This window comes from Fundulus heteroclitus, chromosome 15 (assembly GCF_011125445.2).
Source record: "Fundulus heteroclitus isolate FHET01 chromosome 15, MU-UCD_Fhet_4.1, whole genome shotgun sequence".
NCBI classification, from domain to species: Eukaryota; Metazoa; Chordata; class Actinopteri; order Cyprinodontiformes; family Fundulidae; genus Fundulus; species Fundulus heteroclitus.
In genome coordinates, this window is record NC_046375.1 from 30,309,734 (window position 1) to 30,328,482 (window position 18,749).

Sequence of the window (18,749 nt, forward strand, 5' to 3'; positions counted from 1 at the left end):
CAGCCTCTGCTTTGGCTCTAGCACGAGCTACACTGGTTGAAGATTTTGACGTCTTCGTACTGGAGGACAAAGATGACCTGCTACTGGATGCCATTTTCCACTTGAAACCTTGAATCTTGCTTTTTCACTATAGTGTTCTCATCCAAAAGTGTAACAACTCCGACTAAACACCGAGGTAAACCACAGCAAATTGATGAGAGGGAGACGTGTAGTAAGATTGAGCATTTACTGTTGACTTCCCCTTATCATAAGCTGGGTGAAAACTGTAAACAGGACAAATACACAAACAATACAAACTTAGTTATGTGTCCAAAGAAACTTACAGCACATACATAAACTCTGCAGTTATATGCAATTCACTATGGATGGTTAAACAAGAATATCCGCCCCATAACTAAACATTAGCATCTTAACAAAATGATATCTGATACATCTTACACAACATGTCTTTTATCAGAAAATAACACTTACAGCATTGCTTCAACTTAATTTCTAGCGGATGGCACAGGATTAGATGCTGAAGACAAAACACATTCAGCCATGCTTGCTGCAGCTCACGGAGAAAACCGGAAATGATCAAACAGGAAGTTCGTTGCGAACAACACAGTAATCCTTCAAAATAAAAGCCTTCGAACTTATTGCAATTACAAAAAACTTACAATGCCATTAACGCAATATCCTTAAAATATCAAAGAAAAAATGCTGTCAAGGCAGCACATTGTTTAAAAGTATCAGAGTAAGTCAGAAGTATTTTTGCATTATTGTTAATGCATTTTATTTTGAAGGTCTATGGGAAGTGATGTGCATGTGTACTACTGTCACTCGTTTTACTCCTGTTTGGACTTGACTGTGTGTGGCCGGAAGTGAAGGAGGGCTCAGTTGTTTTTCTTGTTTTGGTGCGCGCGAGTGAGAGGACGAAGGGAAGCGCGTGGGATTTATGTGGTGGTTATAGTAGTTTCTGGACTGTTAATCCAATAGTCGCTGATGGAGACCTACTTCTCCACGTTTTTGAAGAACTCGTGGATGTTTTCAGACCGAGGACAACCCTGGAATATAGCCGACCGAGCTCCGTTTTAGCATTCGCTAGCCCGGTGAATGCTCCGCGTGTGTGACTGGTGAAGTCAACCCGACGAAAGAAAACTATTTATGTTCCCGGTTTGTGGCATGAACATTTTCGGTAAGGGAGCAAATAGGTTTGAAGAGTGACCTAAGTGGATTTGTGTTTCCCGGAGTCGGAGAGGAGCGGAGGGCAGAGCGGATACGTGTTGATATCAGGAAGCCCGTGAGTGTGATCCACGCCGTCTTGGACATCCCAGGGCTGGTCGACCTTCGCGAGTGTGTGAAAGATCAAAAGTAAAGGTACCTCATCGCTCTCAACTCACCCAACAGGCCTGCAACGAAGGGGGTTTCAGTATAGGACATTTGAATTTGTTGTTGATTGTTTAAATCTGTACTAGTGTTCAGTAAATTCAAGGTTTATTCATTCATATCAGTTTGATTATTGCCATTGCTGTGTATCTGTGTGTTTGAGGTTATCATTACTGAAGAGGTAAAATAGTGTAACTTTATTCAGTAGAGCAACTAATTAGGGTTTTACAAATTACTAGTATTTGAGTTATATAAGAACTCAGGGGCCCTTACCTTTAGGTGGGCTACATTAATAAACTACTTTTTGTACATTTTCACAGCTAGGAGGATGTTACAGGACCACCTGGAATACAGCAGACCCCGGTCCTCGTCATTTCAGCTGAGCCTTTATCTTTTTCAAGGTGAGAATTCCATACTGCAAAGATCTGCAGTTATAAACCCGATGTGTCATAACTGTCTAAGAATTATGTTGCTTTAATAAAATTTGATTAAAAAAAGAATTATGTTCCTATGATAATTATAAGTCAGTGTCAGACGCAACTTCATTTTTAGTGTTATTTGAAGATAATATGTGTTCTTCAACACATATTTTACCGGTACTAATGCGACAATGGTGAAGGTGATGAGCCACCTTTTATGCAGCTACAGTCAGCCTCAAGACCTGGGGAGTGCAAGGTTCGTTCTGCTCCAAGACAAAGGAACAGCTCATCCAGACCAATAAAAAGAAGGAAAAAGCTTCAAAGCAGGTTAGTCAGGTTACACCTCTTCCTGATGACACCGAGGACATGTGGCACAGTCTATGAGACCCTGACACTGAGCCACTTGTACCTAAATTTATGTTTTTTGTACATTTTAAGACAGTTTGGGATTAATAATTCTTGTTTTCAATAAAATACCTCTGATTGGAGATAAAATTATACAATTAATTTCATTTTCTATTCATTTTATACTGTGCACAATGGTATTTTTTTATGAAACACGCTTTATGACTTTGGAGCTGTACTTTATTTAAATCACATTTGTAATTTCAGCTAATTTCCTGAAACCCTCTGGGCTTAGGGGGTTAAGGGAATCAGAATCAGAAATACTTTAATAATCCCTGAGGGAAATTGCTGAACAATTAATGTTTCCCATGGTACCAGTCGGTTTTGGATAGCTATTAGTTTTTCATTCTTCAAATATTAACAAAATGCACACAATATAATGCCTAATAAACAAATCACATCAAACGTTTTTGAACATTAAAGAGTAGCAAAGCTTCAAAACTTTATCCGATTAACTGTACTGCCTCACTTGTTGAATACATCACGTGATGCTATACATACAGCCACTCCCTAAAGTGACTATGGGTAGCTTTTGGCCTGGAGCTGATGTTATCAGATGGTGCCCAACCTTCTCGGGGTGTTTCGACCCTTAACCGCTACACCCTCCAGCTGGCGGGTCCGTAGTGATGGCCAGGTCACTGCCCATCATCTCCAGGCCTCCAGCCCCCCTCCTCCCTCTTAAACCACAACCAGCATGAGGCTCTCTCTGCTGCCTCCCCAATCCTGCGCACAGCTGTCTTCCTCTCCTTACCAGATATGCCAAGTACAGTGAGCACAGACCACATTGACTGTGCTGGGAACCCTCTGCACCCGACCTCCACTGGAAACAGCCATGCTTGCCAGCCTTTGTCTTTGCAGTCCATGATGAGGTCCTGGTATTTTAGGTTCTTCCTCTCATGGGCCTCCTCACAGCCTTCCTCCCAAGGCACAGTCAGTTCCACCAGGATGATTTTCTTCGCTTGTTCTGACCAGATGACAACGTCAGGCCTCAAGGTGGTCTGGACGATGGGTGGGAAAGTGAGCTTTTTTCCCAGGTCGACTGACATCTCCCACCCCTGTGCCCCCTGGAGGATGTTGGTCCTGGCTCTTTTAACAGAGGATGGCTTTTCTGCTGCCCTGACGAATTGCATTGATGGTAATTGTGGCTTGGTCGGCTGTGGTCTTCTCCTGGCCTGCTCAAAAATGTCAGTCATCACTCGGAGCACTTGGTCATGCCGCCACCTATATCTGAGTGTAATGTCAGTAGGTCAGTCACTACACTTTACCTATCCTCTTCTTGAAACTCTAATTTGTGTTCCTCAATTCTACTGGAAGATAGAACGGAAAAAGCTTGAGTGGATGTACCACAAAGCCCACAATATTTTTCATAATCTAAAAATAAGAGGAAAACGTATACTTTTGGGAAGGAAGGCTTTTATCAAAAGAAAGAGAAACAGACTGGAATGCACTGACAGAATGCAATACAAATATTCTGTTATAAAATAAAAGAGGAAAAAGCGTTTATTGGAAAATGCTGTGCTGTGTGATAGAACATGATGCAGGGATCACATTTGTAAAATGCATCTACTGAATGTAAATGACATCCCTGTTCTTTTGTATGCTAGAATAGGTGGTAGCTCCTGCTCTCATGCTGAATGGTGCAGAAAATTGATGGATGTGGAAATGACTCAATTAAAATGTTATATTATGCTACATGCCTGTTTTTGAGCCTCTTATACTGAAACAAGTTATGACATAAATACCAGAGGTGAGACAAATATATTGATTTCCATGTCACAAAGTAAGGACGTATTATTTCCACCCAAGTCCATCAAGTCCCAGGTGAAGACATTAATGGCCCAAATTCCACCAGATGTCAGGTCATGCAAGTCTCAAGTTGAGTCCTAAACATTTAATTTTGAGTCTTTAACAAGTATTTTGACCACACGTTATTTATCAGAACAGTTCCAGTTTTCAGGGGATGAGGTGCAGCCGTTGACCTGGTGCTTTGCTGAAATAATGTTTAGCTGTTGAACAATATCCAGATTTTAGTTGTGCCCGTTTTGTGTTTGTGACCTTGTAGTTTGTGTCATTTATTGGTAGTGTTTTTTTTATGTTTTTCACCACCATGTGAAGCCATTATTATCGTTGGAGTTCAGCCAGGAGAAAAACAAATGTACGATAGCTATAAGAAACACTAAAAGAGTGTCAGACTCCCCTTCCCTAAGGAACTGCCCCTCACAGCAGGAGGCCGCCTGATATTCTACAAAACCTTAAAAATAAAATAGAGACCGATCCAGTAGGGATCGGTCTCTATTTTATTTGCTGCCTGCCAGCAGCTCCGGAGAGATGCAGGTGAACTACAGTATATAACATTGTTTCCTGTATTTGTATTTATGTCTGTTACTAAATTCTTAAACTTTAAAGGAATGATGGGTGATTTTTCACCTCTAGGTGGATGCTTGAGCACTGTCTGCAGACAAAAACAAGATGTGTATCAAGCCACACCTATTTCTACCTCGTTCCAGCACCCGGCACCTATGATGTTTGACCATAGTCCGTCTAAAAAGATACCTTTAGTTCTTCACAAAACTATTTTTCAGTTATTTCTATTTATCCATCCATCCATCCATTTTCCAAACCGCTTTGTCCCTCATGGGGTCGCGGGGTTGCTGGTGCCTATCTCCAGCGTTCACCGGGCGAGAGGCGGGGTACACCCTGGACAGGTCGCCAGTCTGTCGCAGGGCAACACAGAGAGACAAACAGGACAAACAACCATTCACACCTAAGGACAATTTGGAGAAGCCAATTAACCTAACAGTCATGTTTTTGGTCTGTGGGAGGAAGCCGGAGTACCCGGAGAGAACCCACGCATGCACAGGGAGAACATGCAAACTCCATGCAGAAATATTTAAATATTTCTATTTAAAATTATGGAATTTCACTAATTGCTCCTATAAGAGAAGTTGTAACTCATTTATTCCATTTGTGTGCAGAGTTTGCTGTTAGAATAATGCCCAGGCCTCGAATCACTCTTTCATTTATTGTCCTAATATCAAAGCCATTTGGCCTGAAATTCACAATACCTAACAGACCGTGAATTATTTGATAAACTTTAAGAAACCTAAAACATATGTAATTACACATTTTCATTATGATTATTATTATTAGTAGTAGTAGTTTTGAGATTATTATTTGAGTTTTGTTACTATTATTTTAAAATGTGTTTTTGTTTGCCAAAACAACCAGCTAGAGGAATAGATCTTTATAATTTTCTGAAAATCTTTGCTGATGTTCTTTTTTCACAGTAGGCGTTAACTGTGTCATGATCTCGGCACTGATGCCTGGTGTGATTACTCATGTCATACATCTGTTTAGCTCCTCCCATTTCTCATTACCACTAATCTGATCCATCTGCTCCTGTCAGTATATAACCAACCTTCAGACCAGATTTGCACAGGGTGTGGGAGGAGGCGGTGGCGCGAAGTCTGTGGAGGATTTGGACTTGGAGCGGCGCAGGAAACACAAAACATATAGAAATATATTGGATTTGGAAAGGCGGATTTGGGCATAAACTGGTATGTGAATGGTTTGGTTGGAAATGGAGAAAGAAAATGAGGAAGACATGAATTTTGAAGGACTAGAAGTCCCAGAGAATTTCAGTTTTCCTGCAAGCCCCCTTCCCCTCTTCAAGTTTGTATATTCACTCTACCTTGCTAACTGTCCCTATTATACTGCAAATAACCTGTGATATGACCAGCCCTTCTACATGAGACTGGATAAAGGCTGAAACTGACATCAGAACAAGAGCATGTTCCAAGCACTTTTCATTAGCTGCCCCTGCAACATCAGACCTTTTTGCAGGAATATATTGATAAGTCATATCTAAATCTTTTATTTAGGCAAACCTATTGAACAACCAGATATCATATGGGTCCTAGTTCCTGAGCTGAGAACAGGTCATAACCATGCTTTTCCAACAAGGCAAGGCAGAGCCTATTTATATTGTCTATTCACCAACAGACTCATTTATATTGCAAAGCTCACTATGTGAAAGAAAGAACAACTTAGAGAACACTTGTATTTTGTCTTGTCTCGCCTTTTCATGTCATTCAACATTTCAGCTTAGAAAATTACAAACAGTATGACATCAGTATTGGAGTAACATTTATTTCACCCTAGGAAAAGCACTACATATGAAGCTACAATTGTCCCATTTAGCAGTTTCCACAAACCCAACGTGAGTCCTTCCTGCATTTGCGACAGGTATACTTTGTGCAATGCACACAACGCTCAGTGCTGTGGTTCCTATTGCAGAGATTGCGCACCTGGCACTGTGTTGTTTTACCACGAGAACATCTCTTCATCTCACGATGCTGTCTCATCTTTTCTTCTTGTATTGCCTTTTCCTGCATAAACCTGTAATGAAATTAATCTGCAAGTCGCAGAATGAACTTTCGTCGACTGTCTTTAGATCCTGTGCATTCCTTGTACAAAACATGCACGTTTGTTGCAGCCATGTCAAGTAGGTAAAAGACAGCCACGGGCCATCTCAGTGTTCCTGCACACACTGAATAAGTCCGTAATTTCTGGTCCATAATGTCCACACCGCATTTCAAGTGGTTATAGTAAATAACAGTGTTTGGTTTCTGTTTTTGAGTCTCCCCAATCTCCACTTTCTGATACATGGTGCTCAGCAGGCAAACAGATTTCTTCTTTTTTGTTGCATACACTGTCAGTAAGGCACTTCCAGATGTAAACAGCTGTGTAGAGTACAGCTGGCGTCCTGAAGTTTCTTTTGCTGTTGCTGGTAGCTACAGCCAAGTTCTGCTCATGGTGCCAAGCAGAGTTGTGTTCCGCTGAAGGAGCCTGTTGGCCAGAGACGGAGAAGAAATTGTCCATAGTTACAGTCCTGCCCTGGTCCATAAATGGCTCCATCAGTTTCACAGTTTCTCTTGTGGGGCGGGAGGGATCTTTTCCCAAATAGGGGATAGCATTACACATGTATTTTGTGTCCAGATCCACTGCAATCCAAAACTTAATTCCAAATTTATCAGGCTTGGATGAAATGTATTGCAGAAAGGGACAACAAACCTTTGATGAAAATAAATGCTCATCAACAGTAATATGTTGCCCTGGACTGTAGGACAATACACAGTTCTGTACAAACTGTTGCCAGATGGTTGAAATTGCAGCAAATTTGTCCGTTTTCACACGTTCCAAACAAGTGTCTTTGTTGTCAAAGCGCAGATATTTCCTTATATCTTGAAACCGGTTTCGAGGCACTGTGGCTTTGATGTGTAAATTACAAAAGTCTTTGGACCACAAATCCTGCATGGCGCCAACACTCCCCTGTGCTGCCTTTATAAACAGAATTGCAATGAAAGCCATCAGCTTATACACACTCATTTTCCAGCTCGATTTTGTTCTGCGACCCTGTTGGACTGTGCAGTCTCTGATTGTCATCAGCATACCAATATCCACCAAACAGAGGAAACTTTGGAGGCGACTTGTAGTTTTCCGTCTTGCTTGATTTTGCGAGCTTGAAACCTATTTCCAGTGCCCTGGATTGAAATCTGTTTTTTTTTCCTTCTTTTTTTAACCTCGGAGTGGCCATCGTCCTATTAGTACTATCTTTGATTTGTCAGTCATACAATTAAACCAGTCAAATCAACGACTGAAGGCAACACGCTAGCCAATTACAGCTGGAGAGGGGTGGGTCGCACGTTCCTATCCTTCAGAGATGCCGCGGCTCGGCAGTGGTCACCGGTAGTGCGGGATGGATATTCGGTCTTATTACCAAACAATTACAACAAGTGACAACGAAGCAAAGAAGAGCAAGCTGGAAGCAGCGCTATTAATTTCTGTTTGAAAGCATTGAAGTCAACACTGGAGTAAACATTCACGCTAGGAGGTTAGCTAGGACAGCTAGGAGCCTCAAGGAGCAGAACCAAGCAGCAAAACTGCCAAACTGAAGAAACCTTGGTTTCATTGTATGCAGAGGGGAACTCTGCTTTGTTCCCTTAGCTGCTGTAATTACAGAACCTCTTCTAGCATGAATTTTTACTTCAGTCAGTGTTCAGCCTGACACCAGCACTCATGTTTATCAGCGTGTAGCTTATGCTTGACCTTTGAGTCAAGACACAACACTGCAGGTTGCCCTATCTCACAGTTAGTTTCCAGTAACCCAAACCAGCATAAAACCTGTGTGATGTTCTTGGCACTGGAGCTGGTTTATCTACAACTCTGCACACCTGCTCCTCTCCACCCTGCTTGCAATTATCCTTCACTGGCTTCAGCTGTTTTCACCTCCATATAAACTGTCCAAATCAGCTTCCAGTGCCAGGTCGTCTCATAGCCTGCTATAGAGTTCTTTCCAGCGTTCCCTGTTCTGTCTGCTAGTTTGTACCTGACCTGTTCTGCCTTAACTACCGAGACTGCCTAATCCCTCAACTGGTTCTGTCTGCCCATGTCTGGAAACCTGACCCAACCTGTCCCTGGATTTCTGCATCTGCCTTCGCCTTGGATTGCCTACCTGTGAACCTGACCCTAGTCTGTCCGTGAGTTTTTCGAGTCTGCCTAACCCCTTACGTCTGTGTGTCTGCCAGTTTTTTGGACCTTGGGTTGGACCTGGACCTGCCCTCTGGATTTCCCTCCTTGTACCTCTGCCTGGATTTGGATTACTGCACATTACTCCCAGACCATCACCGGTCAAAGATCCCAGTGGACCTCCAGCAGCTCAACGACTCTAGCCCCTGCAAACCCCGTCCGAAATTGGACCGTGACCCTTTGTTTCCTGTCGAGCCGGTCCCCAAGCTCATAAACCCACTAACAGGGGATTACCGGTTTGAGAGCTACCCGCGTGCTCCATGCGCCACGCTCGTAACATCCTAAATAAAGCCTGTTACCAACCACTGACCTGTGCTGTGTCGAATCTTGGGTCCTATTTTATTGTTCATTACAACCTGCCCAACTTAAAAGAAAAAAACAAGCCCAAATCTTAAACTCTCTAGTGTTGAAACCACAGAACTATTGAACACATAAGAACATGCCATTAGCACACAACTGCGCTGAAGCAAAGAAAAAACTTAATACATACGGCCTCCGCACAAAACACAATGACACAACCAAATAACACACATGATCACTTTAACAATCATGATAAATCAACCAGAAAAAAATCATCAATAGCTTCCCAACATGAGTAGTAAATCTAGCTTAATATAAACTTAATTTCTCTTACAGAGTTCAATCAAACATTTCTCTTTCACACAGCCATGAAATATTTTTAAGTTGATCAGTAGAACTCAACTCCTCTCGGGGCGTTTACATTGACAAATACAATTTCATAGTGACACTTGATTAACCATTATTTGTCACGATTTGTCTTTGGATGAACCCGGACACAGCACGCACACACAGAGCTAGTTCTTGAAGTGAGTTTATTGAACAGAATGGAGGGTCTATGATGAGAGGAACCAGCGTCTTTTATGGACGGAGATGAAGGGTGCAGAAGCTGGCTGACAGGAGGAGTAATGGGTGACTGACCGGGAGGAAACTCTGGAGCGGAGGACTTGAAACCGTGGAACAGCTGCAGAACTTGAGAACGTGGAACAGCAGCGGGAACTTGAGAACGTGGAACAGCTCAGGAACTTGAGAACGTGGAACAGCTCAGGAACTTGAGAACGTGGAACAGCTCAGGAACTTGAGAACGTGGAAACAGCTGCAGAACTTGGGAACGTGGAGCAGTTGCGGACTTGACCGTCGAGCAGCTGCAGAACTTGAGAACATGGAACAGCAGCGGGAACTTGAGAATGTGGAACAGCTCAGGAACTTGAGAACGTGGAAACAGCTGCAGAACTTAAGAACGTGGAGCAGTCGCGGACCTGACCGTCTGGCAGCTGCAGAACTTGAGACTGTGGAAAACGCTGCAGAACTTGAGAACGTGGAGCAGCTGTGGGAACTTGAGAACGTGGAACAGCTCAGGAACTTGAGAACGTGGAACAACTCAGGAACTTGAGAACGTGGAACAGCAGCGAGAACTTCCGATGGAGCAGAGTCTTAGGGAAATGACTTGAACAAAAACCAAGTTGAAGCAGCGTCTTCAGGCTGACTGCAACAAAAACTGAGCTGACACAGGATACTGGCAGAGACTGAGCAGGAGTGAACACTACGGACCGGCGAGCAAGGGCAGACTGAGGTGAGTATAAATAAAGGTGGAACCAGGTGGGAGCAGTTGGAGGTTGATTGCAGCCTGACAGGTGGAACCAATCAGGCTGCGCAGGAAAGAGAGAGGGAAAGAGGCTCAGCATGCAGCCAACAAGCTGCATCCTGACATTATTTTATTATAACGATCAATATTATTCATTATAACGATTCATTGTTAATGTCAGATTCAACAGATTTGACTCATTTTAAATTGACCAGTAAAAGGATTTCAAGGAGATGGTATTTTATTAAAATGGTTTTAGTTTTCTGCCAGACATTGACAACTATTTTGATATATTTTGTTAGTAATTCTTTCTAAAAGCCCAACAAATGTGAAAAGCTTCCCAATTTTTTACAACCTGCCCATAAGCTATCTTAGTTCCAGCTCAATGTGTTCAAAAGAAGCCTAATTGATTGGAAACCTGCTTAATTTGGCAACACTGAATACACTATTACTTTTTGTTTGTTAAATTTTTTTAGATTTTGGGATTTTATTGAGAATTTCTTTCTCAACGCTGTAGGAATAGTCACAGAGCCACTGTTCAGCCTATTTTATACATATAAAATGTTTTTTGAAAAAGTGTGCCCCCCTGAAAAACAGGAATGCCCCCCCCTCTGTAATTTGTTTCTGCAGCCGGGTCTGGTTGGGGGGACTGGAGGCTGACGAAAATTCTCTCTGGGCTCTCTAGTGTTAAAGCATTTGTAACTTGCTGTTGAAAGTGTAACAAGTTATTTTCAGGCGAGAGTGGTTGAGAGAAAGAATTGTTTAATTGTTTGATGGCTCTTTCTACAGAGAGTAAACATTCAAGATCCCAATCTTGACTCGTCTGAGGTTTGACAGGGGAATTTGGGGTTAGATTGACAAATTCAGATGCAGGCTGCACAGGGAGATTACAGAGTTTGTTAACAGCTTGTACAATTTCATTCAAAGCATCTCTCATTTGCTGATTATCTATTTTTACAGAGGTCACAATTTAAATGGCTAACTCTACTGTAGCGTCGGCGCCTTGGAGAGTTCATCCAGCAGAAACATGCAGGATCTCAGAAGCCCAGCAGATTTCCAGCGGTAGAACGTTGCTTTGCGACGGGAGAATGGAATTTGTTGAATAAACAAGAGAAAAATGACACGGTAATTTATTATGCGGCAACCTAATTGTAGAAAAACGTGATTTAATATATGGAAAGACATGAAAATACATTGATTTATTATGATATTATAAATTAGTTGTAAATACAACAATTAATAGAGAAAAGAACGACAAAGCAATTTATTAATTTATTATACGGCTAGCTAATTCTTTGAAAGCTTTGAAAATAAGATAATAAATAAGATAATGTGCCAAGCTGTAACTGCTTTGGTAATTATCCTTGAAATAAGTCGTTGGAAACTCTGTACTGTGGAACGTAGTTTTATTAAGCACTCACTTTTCCTCTTACTTCTTAAGGAGGGCCTTTCCCGGCTGGTCTTGGATGCTGCTGCTGCAAAAAATAAATTATTAAATAAATAAATAGAAAGCAGACAGAGAAACATAGGATTTTAAACGGGCGAGTTCGAGAAAATATAATCAAGGTATACTTTAAGATATATACAGATAAAAGTGGTGGAGGAGTGGAGGGAGAGAGACATGCATAGGAGCACAGGTCTGATTCGAACAAGGGCCATCTAGGCCGAAAACTAAGTATTGTCGCGCTGCGCCACAAGCACATCCCCCACACATACCGAGAGAGAGAGAGAGAGAGAGAGAGAGAGGGCTAATTCAAGAAAATAAAATCAAGGCATAGTTTAAGATGCAACAAAACAAAAACTGCATAACTAATCGCTAACTCACTGTGTGATGAAGGCTGCTGGTGTTGTTCTTGTACGGCTTCGGCGTTACTGTTTTCTTTTACAGACAGGGGAGCTGCTGTGGATAATAAGCAGAAAGAGACAGTTTTTAAACGGGGCTAATTCGAGAAAATGTAATCGAAGCATAGTTTCAGAGTTATAAACATTAGTAAACTTACGAGGGCGACGGTTTTGCTGCGGGAAGCGTTCCCTGATCTGATTTCACCGTTTGGCGCAGGTAGTTTTGCGAGGTGACCTGGAGAGCTGACGTTTGCCCGGAACGGGAGACGGTGCAAGCTTGTGGGACAGCTGGTACCGCCGCCGGGTCCTCGGAGCAGAGAGCTTTGCAGACTGGCGAGGGGGAATTTATAATAATAACCGAGGAATCATAGCGTTCTGTCAGCGATGGCTTTGGGGTCGATTTATTTATTTATTTTTTTATAAATTTTATTTTAAGTTTTCATGGTTTAAAGCATACAGATAAAGAGACAGAACAAATAAAACCCAGATGCACAGATCACACACAAAACATTCCAGCCGACAAATGCTGTACACACACAAGAAATGTGTACTTAGTCACATGCATGGTAGGGGGCGACTGATAATAATAATAATAATAATAATAATAATAATAATAATAATAATAATAATAATAATTATTATTATTATTATTATTATTATTATTAAATCTGTATTATGGACATCATGTCCGTCATCCAAAGGCGAAATGAAGGGGGAATAGATGACCTCCAGTCCCTCAGGATTAGCCGCTTGGCAACAATCAGTCCCAGTTCTAATGGTTGCCGCATTGCAGCGGGTATAGTCCCCTGCACCCGAGGGCATCCGAAAATTATGAGTTCTGGTTCAGGTTGTATGGGAGTCCTGTACGCCTTAGAGTACCAATCAAACACTTTAGACCAAAAATCCATTAATAAAGGACAGGACCAAAAAGCATGAGATAGTGTACCTTCATAAATGTTACACCTGTCACATGTTGGGGAGACAGAGGGATAAATCTTATGCAATCTGACCTTTGAATAATGTAGCCGATGCGTGATTTTAAACTGAATTATCTGACGCCTGCTGTTAATTGAGCAGGAGTGAATTTTAGAAAGGCATCTGTTCCATAAGGGTTCAGGTATTGTTATCCCTAGCTCGTTTTCCGAGGCCTCCTTGATTTTTGTGGTGTGTGTGACCGTACGGTCACCAAGTAGGTGTACAATTCTAGTAATGAGATGTCTAGAATCAGGGGGACTCCCAAGGATGTCAAAAACACCGTGCTCACGTGGAAGAGTGTCAAAGTTCTCGATTTTAGACCTAATAGATAGATAGATAGATAGATAGATAGATAGATAGATAAACTTTATTCCGGACTCATGGTCCAATAAATACATACATAAAAACATGAATAAATGGATAAGAAGGAGAAAAAAAAACACAATACAAGTACCATTATCAATTAGACAGGTGCTTTAAGAAGGCAGGAATACCAGTGTCTCCACAACTTAGATTGGTATCGGATTGCACTACGTGTGGTGTCAGCAAGTGACAAGATAACATCATTGCCAGATGCATTTAACCTGCAGATAAACTTATACATTAACTTTCTTAAAACAGCTTGTATGGTATTGACTCTTGCTGTGACAAACATCTCACTCGCACTAGACCATCTTGGCCGTTTTAAAAGTACCCGCAAAGCATCATTATAGGCCACCTGCAGCCTTTGCAGGTTGGTTTTTCTGTAAGTAGACCACAGGTGAGCAGTGTACAGAGAAGTACAATATGCATTAAACAGTTCCACTTTGACTTCATCAGTACATGCACCAAAATTACGTGCAAGGGTATTAGCTTGAGCATACAACATTCTACATTGTCTATAGATATCATCATCGTCTGACAGATCTTCTGTGATGATGTGCCCAAGATACTTGGTTTTGTTTGTAACACCCAGCACAGCATTTGACAGCCGAAAATCTGGAAATGCGATAGATTTGTCTTCTTTAGTCCTACAGATCATGACCACACTTTTAGATGGATTGTACTTAATGTCGTGTTCCAGACCATACTCAGAGCAGATGTTAAGTAATTGCTGTAACCCAGCAGTACTTGGACTAAATATTACTAAATCATCTGCATACATTAGGTGATTCAGTACAGAGTTACCAGCCACACAACCAGTGTTACAAGCTCTCAACTTGGTTGACAGTTCGTCCAGATACAAATTAAAGAGAACTGGGGATAAAATCCCGCCCTGCCTCACCCCATTACTAACTTTGAAAGGATCTGAGACACAGTCCCCCCATTTAATCTGTAGTGTTTGTTGAGCATACCAATAATTCAAAATACGAACGATATACTCTGGTACACCTTTTTGTGCCAGTTTCATGAATAATTTTCTGTGATTTACCCTATCAAATGCTTTCGATGCATCCAGGAAACACATAAAAACTGAAGAGTTCTGCTTATTATATTTATAAATAATCTCTTTTAGAGCATATATACACATATCTGTGCCCAGCCTAGCCTTAAAACCAAACTGGTTATCTGTAGACTTGATAACCTCTAAAATCCTGTCCAGCAGGATTGACTCTATAATTTTTGAAACTATACTGGCCAGCGCTATCGGACGGTAATTATCAGAACTGCCAATCTTCCCAGTTTTATCCTTGATAACGGGTACTAACAGGACACTGAAAATAGAGGTAAAAAAACGTGTATAAAAAATGCTGTAAAACAGATGGAAAGTAGAGGAGCTAGCCTTGCACTTGCATACTTTAAATGCTCTGCTGACACTCCATCCAACCCAGTGGCTTTATTGTTAGACAATTTGGAAATAGCTTTATGAACTTCATAAGGCAGGATTTCATCTATATGGTCAATGTTATTTACAGTGTATGGTTCACTATGAATACAATTAAATAATCTACTGTAATGTTGATGCCACAGCTCCAGAATATTAGCAGTGCCTGATATGCCATCAACTGCACAGGGCAGGGATGTTTTGTGGGATGTCATACCTCTAACTTCTTTCCAAAAGTCTTGTGTATTGTTACAAAAGAGTTTTCTGGCCATTGAATCAGTCCTCATTGCTGGTTCCACCTTTAATATACCGCACAGCGTACTTGTATTGGGCATTGGTAAACTTTTTATGTTCAAAGACAGGCCCAAACCTCGGTCTCCCTGCCTGGATCCATTCCTTAGAAGCCTCCCGAGCTCTATTAAAAAATTCAGCCACGTGGGTATTCCAACCTGGCCTGATCTTATTTTTCTTTATTTGTTTATGAAAGAGTTTAGCTGGTGCAATCAAAACATTAACTATTTCATTATACACAAAACAAATGGATCCAATGTGCTCAGAATTTTTACAATTAGCATCTCTACAGCTGACTGCTTCTCTAGGCAGGTAGATATTCCTAAGTGAGTTATCTGTGCGCATCGAATAGGACAGCAGTTCCTCATTTGAGAGTGAGCTCCAGTCTAAGTGTAATTTGCTACTTTCAGAGTTGTGCTTTTCTATCATTGGTAACCACTGTAAATATATCTGCATCCCAAATGGAATATGATCAGCAGCAGAGAATTCATACAGGATTTTCATGTCAGTCAATGAGGCATGTGCATCTGCTGTGGTTACACAGTGATCCAACCATGAGGTTGTATGCCATGCCTAACTAATGTATGTAAAACTATCCGTAGGCAGCAGGACTTTAGTTGAGAGAATTAACCCACTATCCTCACAAAACTGGTTTAAATGAGTACCAAATATAGATTTACTATCAGCAATATCAGAGTTCATGTCACCAATAACAAATACATTTGAAAACTTGTTATCTTGTATAAAAGAGTTAATAAAAGCAAGTTTGTTAAGATACTCGGTTTCATTTGCAAGGCACTCATATGGGGTGTACACATTCAAGATAACACATTCCCTGTCATTTTGTGTCAGGTGTATTGCTATGCACCAGTCCACTTCCAGTCGGATTATTTTAACCCAAGGATCCAGTCTCTTATCCCATAATGTTGCCACACCACCGGCAATCCGTCCTCGTATTATTCCATCACCAATATCAACACTGGACTCCCCAGCCCCGTGAAAACGCTCATTTATGGAGTTCAGTCCTTTTAAGTCCTGCTTTGTCAGAAAAGTCTCTTGTAGACACAGCACATCACATTGACTCAGAAGTTGATCTACAACAACCCGGCGAGCTTTGTCCTCTATACTCTGGCCCAAGCGCAGGCCGCGGCAGTTATATGACAGAACTTTAAGAGCCATGTTTTCAGGTTTATTTGGCCTCAGTGCCACATGCCAAGGAGGCCCCACTCATCTGCATCCCTGGAGGAACCGCACTGCTCATACCCGTAGCTCCAGCCCTACGTGGCTCATAAAAACGCCTTACATAAGCTCCCACTGGCCAGAGATCAGGATTATACATCTCCGCCACTTCATTACATTCAGATGAAACTTTGAAAGAAGCAAACCTGCTATTATCAGAGCTTATTTTCAGACATGTAACCTCACGACCCAGCTGGTCCTGAAGATAGTCAGTTAATGTCTTTACATTCAGGTCAGGCGAGAATTTAGAAGCAAAAACACTCACCAGTTTTGTTGTCACAGTTTTTGTTTTTTACTGACCCTGTGCCTGTCAGGGTTTTGTTTACCGATGAACTCAGGACGCACACACAGGACTAAAAGTTTGAGTTTTTATTGAAGGAAGCATGCTGGGTGGTGAGTGATGAAGACCGGAGGTTCAGGACTGCAGAAGGTCAGGGATGAATGTGATGGCAGGAGCTGACGGCCCGGAGACAGAGAGTCCACACTTGCTAGGTGCTGCTCGGCTAGCAGGCCTCATAGCACTCAGGTTAGCAGTTCATTGTAGACACCAGGGCACAGAGCTGAGCTTCACCAGGGCGGCTAGTCAGGTTAGCAGAACTTGAGAGACACCAGGGCACAGAGTTGAGCTTCTCCAGTGCGGCTAGTCAGGTTAGCAGAACTTGAGAGACACCAGGGCACAGAGCAGAGCCTTTCCAGGATGGCTAGTCCAGTTAACAGTTCTCTGGAGACACCAGGACACAGAGCAGAACCTCTCCAGGAACAAACAGTCTTTAGAGTGACTGACAGGACTAACCTTAACAACAGGAGCAAAACAAAGCTTCCAAGGCAAACCGGGGACTGGCATGGAGAGGTGTGGAATGATGACGGCCCAGTGCTGAACTGAAGGCAGAGGGAGGTTTAAATAGAGCACTTCACAGGTGGAACAAGGGTCTGGCTAATTGGCTGGTAAATGATTATCAGGTGTGACTGACTGTTGAGGAGGTGAAGTGAAAATTGACAGAAAATAACTGATGACTGAAAACTAACAATAAAAAAAGTCAAACCCAACCCAAAAGAGATGAAAAAATGAAAGTTACAGAAAAACAAAGCCAAACCAAAACTCAACCATGACAGTGCCCACAATAGCCATACTTTTAGCAGTTTTTTTTACTCCAGGTGTAGTACCGCGTAATCCCGCTGGTCGCTTTCCTCTCCTCACAACAGCACTCCACTTTGGGGATTCAGGCGGACACGTAATTTGCCCAGAGATCTCGCCATCTCCAGGGGCAGCTTCGAGGCGCAGTGCGCTCGCTCGATCCCTCCTCCCAGCATTTGCTGCAAGCCCTGCAGCCTGAGTGACTGGCGGGTTCCCAGCGTTTACTTCGGCGCATCTGCGCTCACCGACCTTGCGGTCGCTGTCACTGCGTCCGTCGCTTCCGTGTTCGCCGCCACCACAGGTAACAGGTGCAGATCCACACCCAACCTGCTCCTTAGGTACCGCATCCGCTGCACATTCCAGGCTGGAAATCCGGCGGCTCACATCTGTTGTGATCACACGAAGGTCTTCACATACATCCACCTGCAGTTTTAGTGCGCACTTCATGGCTCCAACCTCAGCGTGCAGTTGCTCCATTCTCTTGAGCAGACCGCAGACATCCATGTTTGAGAAGGTAACAGAAGGCAAATCATCCAAATAATGAGAGACAAAACGTGGCACATTTTCCCCACATTCATTTAGGACCTTTAAGCAGCTTTTGATGTTGTTCATGTCTTTTTGCGCTCCTTTGTGCGCTATATTTCGCTGCGTAGTAGTGCACAGATCAAACAGCACTTTCTTGGAGGCCTCTATAGACTCTGTGTCAAAAGTCTTAATAGCCAACAACACTATCTCATCCTGGCTCAGAGTTCTGATTTTCACAGCCAGGAAGTTTAAGAGCTCATCCTCCACAATTATTTTGCCATCCACAGTCCTGTAGATCTCAGGTTTTTGTCTAGATCGACATGAAGCTGGGATGACAGAAACACACGCTGTTGCTCCGTCAGCCATCTTGACTCTTCTGATTCAATCCAATCCAATCCTTTGCTCTTGGAGGAAGGCCTGAAGACTAGGCTAAGTTTAGTCAGGGTTTTTGTCAATTAGTTAGCTGTAGGTAAAGGGAGATTTGCCATTTGGTCGTACCAGTCATGCACTTCCTGATAGTTGGTTAAAAGAAAAAGAAAAAAAAAAGAATAACTA

The 18,749-nt window shown here is 42.3% G+C and overlaps 1 long non-coding RNA gene across 1 annotated transcript in view; it reads left to right on the forward strand.

The window, feature by feature from the left end:
• Positions 1-723: 723 nt before the first annotated feature.
• The window catches only part of LOC118566087, a 28,103-nt gene continuing 10,077 nt past the window's right edge, over positions 724-18,749 (forward strand). Inside the window, exons 1-3 of the long non-coding RNA XR_004932786.1 lie at positions 724-1,359; positions 1,689-1,769; positions 1,996-2,114. This is a non-coding gene — a long non-coding RNA (uncharacterized LOC118566087). The remainder of the gene's footprint in view (positions 1,360-1,688; positions 1,770-1,995; positions 2,115-18,749) is intronic.